Raw genomic sequence first — 10,566 nt, 5'->3', positions numbered from 1 at the left:
CAATAGAAACTTGGGCCCTTTTTATTTCCAATATGCTCATTAAACCTTACAGCCACCGAGGGGTGGCTCTCTGCTGCAGCATCTTCATACTCATCCCCAATGGTTACTTTCTACTTTTTCTCTCTCCCTTCTTCCTCCTCTATCTCCTTCCTTAATAATCTCATATTAAAGTTACACAGACACACAAACATAAACAGACTTTTTCTGGAAAAAAAAACCAACAATTCATTCGAAAACACATTTCAACAACCATGTGCGGATTTAAATGCAAGCAGAAAACTAGATAATAACATAAAATACACATCTAAAGTGAAACTAGAAGACACACATGTCTTCTATTAAGGTAGAGTTAAGGTAATATAGAAAAATTAATTCCCGGACAACCAATTTTTCTTAAATCACCTCAAAATTACCAAGTCTTAAAAACAATAATACAATTACTTTTTCCTAATTTTCCAAACCACTTGCCTAACACTATTTCCAGAGGTGGCAAGTATGAAAGTAAGGGAGCAATGGTATTGAATCAGTTAAACAGAGGTGGCAGGTATGAAAGTAAGGGAGCATTGGTATTGAATCAGTTAAACATAAGCGTGAGCGAGTGACAAGCGAAAGTAAGCGTGAGCGAGTGACAAGCAAAAGGATAAATTTCAGAACAATCCATAAAACAAAATTCAAACAAGCTAATACAATAATGAACCTAATTTAAAAATGTCTCATAAGGAGACATTGCAAGCTAAAAGAATAAATTTAAATTAAAAATGTCTCATAAAAAGACATGACACAACAAATGACCAGAAGAAAGAAAAGAAGAAAATCAAACTTTCTGAACAATCCACAAAACAAAATTCAAACAAGCTAATAAAACAATGAACCTAATTTAAAAATGTCCCATAAGGAGACATTGCAAGCTGAAAAAATAAATTTAAATTAAAAATGTCTCATAAAAAGACATGGCACAACAAAAGACCAGAATGAAAAAAAAAAGAAGAAAATCAAATTTTCAGAACAAAAAATTCAAAAAGGTAATAAAATAATGAACCTAATTTAAAAATGTCGCGTAAGGTGACATTGCAAGCTAAAAAAATAAATGTCTCATAAAAAGACATGGCACAACAAATGACCAGAATAATAAACCTAATTTAAAAATGTCTCGTATGAAGACATTGCAAGTTAAAAGAATAAATTTAAATTAAAAATGTCTCATAAAAAGACATGACACAACAAATGACCAAAAGAAAGAAAAGAAGAAAATCAAACTTTCAGAACAATCCACAAAACAAAATTCAAACAAGCTAATAAAACAATGAACCTAATTTAGAAATGTCTCATAAGGAGACATTGCAAGCTAAAAGAATAAATTTAAATTAAAAATGTCTCATAAAAAGACATGGCACAAGAAATGACCAGAATAATGAACCTAATTTAAAAATGTCTCATAAGGAGATATTGCAAGCTAAAATTATAAATTTAAATTAAATATGTCTCATAAAAAGACATGGCACAACAAATGACCAGAATAAAGAAAAGAAGAAAATCAAAGCTTCAGAACAATCCATAAAACAAAATTCAAACAAGCGAATAAAATAATGAACCTAAATTAAAAATGTCTCATAAGGAGACATTGCAAGCTGAAAGAATAAATTTAAATTAAAAATGTCTCATAAAAAGACATGGCACAACAAATGACCAGAATGAATAAAAGAAGAAAATCAAAGTTTCAGAACAATCCGTAAAACAAAATTCAAACAAGCTAATAAAATAATGAACCTAATTTAAAAATGTCTCGTAAGGAGACATTGCAAGCTGAAAGAATAAATTTAAATTAAAAATGTCTCATAAAAAGACATGGCACAACAAATAACCAGAATGAATAAAATAAGAAAATCAAACTTTTAGAACAATCCATTAAACAAAATTCAAACAAGGTGATAAAATAATGAACCTAATTTAAAAATGTCTCGTAAGGAGACATTGCAAGCTAAAAGAATAAATGTCTCATAAAAAGACATGGCACAACAAATGACCAGAATAAAGAAAAGAAGAAAATCAAAGCTTCAGAACAATCCATAAAACAAAATTCAAACAAGCTAATAAAATAATGAACCTAATTTAAAAATGTCTCATAAGGAGACATTGCAAGCTGAAAGAATAAATTTAAATTAAAAATGTCTCATAAAAAGACATGGCACAACAAATGACCAGAATGAATAAAAGAAGAAAATCAAAATTTCAGAACAATCCACAAAACAAAATTCAAACAAGCTAATGAAATAATGAACCTAATTTAAAAATGTCTCGTAAGGAGACATTGCAAGCTGAAAGAATAAATTTAAATTAAAAATGTCTTATAAAAAGACATGGCACAACAAATGACCAGAATGAATAAAAGAAGAAAATCAAACTTTCAGAACAATCCATAAAACAAAATTCAAACAAGGTAATAAAATAATGAACCTAATTTAAAAATGTCTCGTAAGGAGACATTGCAAGCTAAAAGAATAAATGTCTCATAAAAAGACATGGCACAACAAATGACCAGAATAAAGAAAAGAAGAAAATCAAAGCTTCAGAACAATCCATAAAACAAAATTCAAACAAGCTAATAAAATAATGAACCTAATTTAAAAATGTCTCGTAAGGAGACATTGCAAGCTAAAAGAATAAATGTCTCATAAAAAGACATTGCACAACAAATGACCAGAATAATGAACCTAATTTAAAAATGTCTCGTAAGGAGACATTGCAAGGTAAAAGAATAAATTTAAATTAAAATGTCTCATTAAAAGACATGACACAACAAATGACCAAAAGAAAGAAAAGAAGAAAATCAAACTTTTAGAACAATCCAGAAAACAAAATTCAAACAAGCTAATAAAACAATGAACCTAATGTAAAAATGTCTCGTAAGGAGACATTGCAAGCTAAAAGAATAAATTTAAATTAAAAATGTCTCATAAAAAGACATGACACAACAAATGACCAGAAGAAAGAAAAGAAGAAAATCAAACTTTCTGAACAATCCACACAACAAAATTCAAACAAGCTAATAAAACAATGAACCTAATTTAAAAATGTCTCATAAGGAGACATTGCAAGGTAAAAGAATAAATTTAAATTAAAAATATCTCATAAAAAGACATGACACAACAAATGACCAGAAGAAAGAAAAGAAAATCAAACTTTCAAAACAATTCACAAAACAAAATTCAAACAAGCTGATAAAACAATGAACCTAATTTAAAAATGTCTCATAAGGAGACATTGCAAGCTAAAAGAATAAATTTAAATTAAAAATGTCTCATAAAAAGACATGGCACAACAAATGACCATAATAAAGAAAAGAAGAAAATCAAAGTTCCATAACAATCCACAAAACAAAATTCAAACCAGCTAATAAAACAATGAACCTAATTTAAAAATGTCTCATAAGGAGACATTGACAAAGAACCAATAAAAGAGATAAAAGAGAAAGCAAAAACTCAATTTCAGAACAATCCAATAATCAAGGAAGCTAAAAGATAATAAATCTAAATTAAAAATCTCATAAAAAGAAATCGCACAGCAAAAACCAAAAAAGAAAAAGAAGAAACTCAAAATTTCAAAATAATCAATAATGTAAAAATGCCAACTAAAATAATAAGTTAAAATTAAAATGTGTTCTAAAAGGCATTGCGCAGCAAAGGACCCAAAAAAGCAAAAGCTCAATTTCAAAACCATCCTTAGATAATACAAAAAGCAAGCAAGCTAAAAAAAAATAAACCTAAATTTTGTAATATACAGATATCTCACAACAAAGGACCCATAAAAGAAAAAGAGAACCCCAAAATTGCAGAACAATTCATTTACAATACAAAATGCAAGCAAGCTAAAGAATAAAAAGACATCACAGAACGAAAAATCGAAAAAAGAAAAAATGAAACTCAAAATTTCAAGAAGCTAAAAGAAATAAATCTGAATTAAAAATGTCACGTAAATAGACATCGCACAACACAGAAACAAAGAAAATACAACAAATACAACAGAAAAATGAAAAGAACATTATGGAATGTTAAATCACCAAAATAAATTTAGTGGGACACAACTGCATTAGACAAAAATAAATTCTATATTTGTTCAAAGAAAAAAAATGTACGACCAACTAAGTAAATAAAAACAAAGAAAGAAAAAAGAAAAAACAGAGGAAGAAAAAATGTCCACATGAAAGAAATAATATAAAATAATGAAACTACCAAAATCGAGAGTATGTAAGACATCGAAAACATCGAAAACAAAATAAAAAGAAATAAATATAATAGTGGATTATTCAATCTTTTGTAACCCACAATTCAGTATGATTTAGAATTTATAAAAGAAAATAAAAAGAAAGACCAACTAAAGTGAAACTAGAAGACACAAGTTTTCTATTAAGGTAGAGTTAAGGTAATATGGAAAAATTGATTTCTGGACAACCAATTTTTCTTAAATCACCTTAAAATTACCAAGAACGCTCTCCAAAATAAAAATAAATGATAAAGGAAAAAAGCAATAATATATACAGAAATCACACAAGAAAAATTCCAAAATATTAAAGAAAATGAATAGAAAAACCTGAGAAGGAAAGCATGTGAGGTATTTTAGATCTCCACGAATCATCTTTTGAAGCTCCATTTACTTTTTCATCTTCAGAGAAGCATTTCACATCTACATTAGAATATGGTGCTGCAGCAATGTAAAGAACATATACACATATCAGCTAAATATTTGCTCAAATAGATGAAAAAAGATTATCGAGGAAGAAAAATTGGTTCCATATTCAATAGGGGGCTGCTGCATCTTCAGACTCATCCCCAGTCTTTTCTACCTTTTCTCTCTCCCTTCTTCCTCCTCTATCTCCTTCCTTAATAACCTCATATTAAAGTTGCACAGAGACACAAAAATAAGGTCACTTCTGAAAAAAAAAACCAACAATTCATTTGAGAACCCCATTTCAACAACCATGTGTGTGTTTAAATGCAAGCAAAAAAACTAAAAAATAACATAGAAGACACAACTAAAGTGAAACTAGAGGACACACATGTGTGATTTATAAAAGAAAATAAAAAGAAAGACCAACTAAAGTGAAACTAGAAGACACAAGTTTTCTATTAAGGTAGAGTTAAGGTAATATAGAAAAATTGATTTCCGGACAACCAATTTTTCTTAAATCACCTTAAAATTACCAAGAACGCTCTCCAAAATAAAAATAAATGATAAAGGAAAAAAGCAATAATATATACAGAAATCACACAAGAAAAATTCCAAAATATTAAAGAAAATGAATAGAAAAACCTGAGAAGGAAAGCATGTGAGGTATTTTAGATCTCCACGAATCATCTTTTGAAGCTCCATTTACTTTTTCATCTTCAGAGAAGCATTTCACATCTACATTAGAATATGGTGCTGCAGCAATGTAAAGAACATATACACATATCAGCTAAATATTTGCTCAAATAGATGAAAAAAGATTATCGAGGAAGAAAAATTGGTTCCATATTCAATAGGGGGCTGCTGCATCTTCAGACTCATCCCCAGTCTTTTCTACCTTTTCTCTCTCCCTTCTTCCTCCTCTATCTCCTTCCTTAATAACCTCATATTAAAGTTGCACAGAGACACAAAAATAAGGTCACTTCTGAAAAAAAAAACCAACAATTCATTTGAGAACCCCATTTCAACAACCATGTGTGTGTTTAAATGCAAGCAAAAAAACTAAAAAATAACATAGAAGACACAACTAAAGTGAAACTAGAGGACACACATGTCTATTATTAAGGTAGAGGGGTAAGGTAATATAGAAAAATTGATTCCTGGACAACCTATTCATCTTATATCACCTCAAAATTACAATGTCTTAAAAACAATATTACAATTATTTTTACTAATGTTCCAAACCAAGCCAACACTATTTCCAGAGGTGGCAAGCATGAAAAGTAAGGGAGCATTAGTATTGGATCAAATAAACATAAGCGTGAGTGAGTAAGAAGCAAAAGGGTATGCATTTTTGTTTTCAAATTCTCGGTCAAATCACATTTCAGCAATCAAACTTCGTTCATCCAAAACAAAAATCCTCCATGATAATATGGTGAACTAAATAACATAAGTTTCAGAGTTATGGGAGATTAAAAACCTTGCTAATTGCTTAATCTCTGAATGTCAAGGAACCCAGAACACCTGCCAGAGCAGAACATGCTTCTTCCAATTGAAAGAACATTATTCAGTGTATTTTCTGATTATGTCCTGAATGCAGTAGGAAAAATAATAGGAAGTTGCAATCAAGCTAAGGTTTGTTGCATACAGCAACAACTTAAATGGATAACCCACAAAATGCATCCTATTCCTATCTTATGCCTACTACATCGCTAACAAGACACTTATTTAATTAGTTTGCATTGTACAAATGAAGTAGAGTACAATTACAACTTCAAGCCCAACTATGTTCTACGGCCAGTTTTAGAAATTGAATAACTTTGGCACAACCTTTGTTTGCCTTTACTTAAAATATTAGAATCTGTGTCCTCTCCACTTTATTTAAACTTTGGTATGATATTATTGTTAAACCACTTAATCATCCAAAAGCTTAAGCTGATGGGTTAAGATAAATTTAATATTAAATCATCTAGCATTCACCTCACTTTTGAACATAGGACCTCCTAAACTATCTACTGATCACTTTTGAACATAGGACCTCTTAAACTACCCACTCTAGACCATGTTAAATCACCAATTCCCCCAAAAACTTATGAGGTAAATGTAATACTATATCATCTAACCATTTATGCTTTTGACAATAAGCAGTGAGTTTACTGAAATTGAATGATCAATCCAGAAAATGAAAATGAAATTGGAAGTAGAAAAAAAGTGGAAGGAAGAAAAATACCCCAAAAGTTCTAAATGCAATATGATCATAACAAATTGTATCATCATGAACAGATCGAACAAGCTCCAAAACGGATTTTTCAGTGGAATTCCGACTCAGATAAACAGCCTCCATGCTCGCCAAAACATTCCTAAGAAAGGATTTGGCTCCCTACCAACATACATCACAACCCACTTCAAAAACAATGGAATTAACTCAAAGAACAACACAACAGAACAAGAACTCTAACCATCAATAACAAAAAAATCAACCTTAAACCCTTGATCCGAGCAGTCCATTGGGAGGGTTCAGCACTGGACATGATCGAGAACAATGGGTTCCCAGCCGCAGGTTTCAGCATCCACGAAGATTTTCCAAGGAGGGAAATGAAATTTTTGGAAATGTGTAGTGAAGAAAAATAAGGTTGAAAGGATTTGTTTGGAGAGTGGTCAAAATTCTGGCCGGTGAGGAGAAAAAGGAAGACATGGGGTTCCATTTCCAGGGATTTTTGTTAATGATTGTACGAAGAACAATGAGATTGTGAGGACATTTAAGGGTAACGACACAAATGGCAGAATGTTAAATTCAAAAAGAAAATTACTTTCGTTGTGATCGAGTAGTACTTGCCCCATCCTTGAAGGCCTTTCTTCTTTCCGAAGTTCTCAGTGCAATTCGTGGAATTTCCGAGGAAATAAGCTCTGCTTTCATCGGCAATTCAGGAAACTCCTCGATTCCTTCAACCTAGACCAATATCGAATAAGGAAATATCAAAATTAACTTTCAAAAACCCTAGAAAAATTTTATTTACTTCATAACACAGTATAATTATGTTATACGCTTCACAATCGCCAAAATCACAAGATTATACTACCGAATCAATAACCGATTCCGGTACTCATCTATCACCGTACAAAAACCCCTCGATTCCTTCGGCCTATACGAAGGGCAAACAATCCAAAATCAGAAAGAAAAAAGAATTTGAACAAACAATCCAAAGCCAAAAGATACAGGAAAGAAGACGACTCATGGATTGAAGATCGAGCAGCAAGAGCGTCGGCCATGGCGACATTAGTGATATTGGCCGGAATCTTATTCCTCTTACCTAGGGCTTGGATCTCTCTCCTTGACAAGGTATGAAAATCGATGGCGAAAGGAAGATAAAATTTCCGTTTGCATTGAAGAAATTTTGACGCTGCCATGGCCGGGTGAAAATTTCTTCAACCCAGAGAAAATTTTGACGGTGCCACAAAGAAACGAAGCGATCTGATGAAGTTGACAAGTGGAAGGGCTTTAATTAGGATGATCTTAGTGAAATGTGACCGTTAAAGCTTGAATTTTGAATTTTAAAATGATGGGCTTAAGCCAATGTTGTCAATGGGCTTCGGTTTACTTGTTCTTTTTTTTCTTTTTTTGTTGTGTTTCCTAAGAGTTTTTGCATGAACACACTTATCCATACTTTAACAAATAGATAGAGGCAAGAAAAGTATGCAAGGTCGTAGGAATGAGAGAGAGGTTTTTTTGACAAAATCGACAAAATCAAGTTATATGTATTACATGTATATGCATATGGGAAAAAAGTATATTTTTCATATACTACTTCTCTTGAGTGCTTACATTCAATTCTTATTTCCAATCTTTTTCAGACTTTTTTTTTTATAATTAATCATGTTTTTGTATTTTCAACCTTAAAGAACATTTATAAAATTTGGATTGAACTTAAAAAAATTATAGTCGAAGGTATAGTCTCTCCATGTTTTTTTTTTTTGAAAAAGTATTTATTCTTTGATTCCTCAACGAAATCAACATATGGTGCATTATTGACTATTTTTTAATTTTTATATGGTTGAATGATATTTCAATTTTAAATTTTCATTTATGTAATATTTACTTATTTCAAACTTTTTGAATATGCATGTTTATTTATTTTATAATATGTATCTCTATATACAATATTTAATATTTTAAATTTTAGAATGTATATATTTATATTATGTGAAATTGAAAATTTAATTTTCGCTTTTAAAGCAAGCTATTTTGGTTGTTATGTTTTAGGAAGATTAATGGCGTTAAATGTTTATATTCATAGAAATTTGAGCACATCATGCATTTCTAGAGTGTTATGGACAATTCAAGGTTAAATTTTGAGTTGTTTGAATCTTAATTGAGCATATGAGGTTTTATGTAGGTCAAAATGACAAAATTTGCTCTTAAAGATAATGTTGCACGACATCATAAGATGCTTAAATACATAATACAATAGAGCCTAGCTCCGCAATACTACCCCAACATGCAATGATCCTACATGATTTTTGGGCCGCACGCTATAGCATATGTGGCACCTCTAGCATCACTCTCAACGTATTCTATATATACGTGTGTTGTTTTTGATTTAGAGGCTTTGTTGGACACTATGCTAACATTTTTCTTTTAGGTTCTAATTAACTTTGGTTTTGGCATTCATTCTTTTTTTTCTTTTTTTTTTCTTTTTTTTTTTTTTTTTTTTTTTTGCATTTGATTTAAGGAATTTATGAGATTGTGATGGAATGTTAAATGGGGTTTCTTCGATTTTCTTGCTTCCTATTATTGGCTTAAATCCACGTGCAATATATATGTTTCATTAATGTGATAAATTACTCTTCCAAAAGCATACAGACTAATCTTTGCTCTTATCAATATCACAAGTAAGGAAAGTTATCAAAACCTAATGTAATAGTAATAATTAAGTGTGAGAGAGTTTACATTTAATTTATCTACATCCACGTCAGTGATTAATTAAGCTTTTCTTAAAAAGAAGAAATCAATTAAGAATATTATCATTTCCGTCCAATATATCGTAAAGAATCAGATTCTACTTTGAGAATTATTCCTTTTTCACTATAAGCTTTTGATATACACTTATTGGTTAAAAGTGTTACACTATAAGCTTTTGATATACACTATAATTATTCTACTTTGAGAATTACATATTAGTCTTAAAAGTGTTATATATTCCAATTATCCTAAAATTTTTTTGGAAAATGTTGTGAATTTGGACCACAAGAGATGGTAAATAATTTGGAGATAAGTTTTATACTATTATTGGTTAACCACACCCATTAATATGTTCTTCCTCTATAAATCAACAGTGGATGTGAATGTAAATAAATGGAAGCACCATAGCTTTTTGATTTCATATTGGCTTCTCGGTTCTTTGTTAGAGGACATTTTGAACTTGATTAGTTTTTGGTACAAAATAATTGTAAATATGTGGATCAAATCTCTCACATTTAGAATTGAATGAAAGCTCGTGGCAAAGTAAGCTCATTTTGTTCTTAACCGAATAATTAATTGCAACTTAACTAAAGAGATTTGATCTATATCTTACAAGGAAATTACGTGAGCAAATCTTCGATCTATATAGTTTCTATAATATAAAAGAGTTATTTATGCCTATTACGTTACAAGTTAGCTGGAAGTTTTGGTTAACGTGACATTTTTCAAATATACCATAAAAGATCCAAAATATAATTTAATAATTCTAATACAACCAAACATAATGAAAATCAATTTTAAATATTTAAAATCATTTTTAAATTTTGGAACCAAACAAAAATTTATTGCTTAAAATCAATTGTACCTAAATCTTTTTTTTAAAAAAATTACTAGGTACAACTATCCCTCCAAACACATTCTAAAAAGTTTTTAAAAACCTTTTC

General features: G+C 30.1%; 1 long non-coding RNA gene across 1 annotated transcript; it reads right to left on the bottom strand.

The window, feature by feature from the left end:
• Nucleotides 1–6,129: 6,129 nt before the first annotated feature.
• LOC127151732 (uncharacterized) lies at nucleotides 6,130–7,935 on the bottom strand. Its single transcript, XR_007824888.1, has 5 exons — nucleotides 7,743–7,935; nucleotides 7,473–7,612; nucleotides 7,144–7,328; nucleotides 6,893–7,042; nucleotides 6,130–6,252 (listed from the first exon to the last, which is right to left on the bottom strand). It is a non-coding gene; the product is annotated as an uncharacterized LOC127151732 (long non-coding RNA).
• Nucleotides 7,936–10,566: the final 2,631 nt, after the last annotated feature.

Source organism: Cucumis melo, chromosome 11, assembly GCF_025177605.1.
Source record: "Cucumis melo cultivar AY chromosome 11, USDA_Cmelo_AY_1.0, whole genome shotgun sequence".
Lineage (NCBI taxonomy): Eukaryota > Viridiplantae > Streptophyta > Magnoliopsida > Cucurbitales > Cucurbitaceae > Cucumis > Cucumis melo.
The sequence above is the reverse complement of the archived record's forward strand: the minus strand, read 5'-3'. Positions and strand labels throughout refer to the sequence as shown.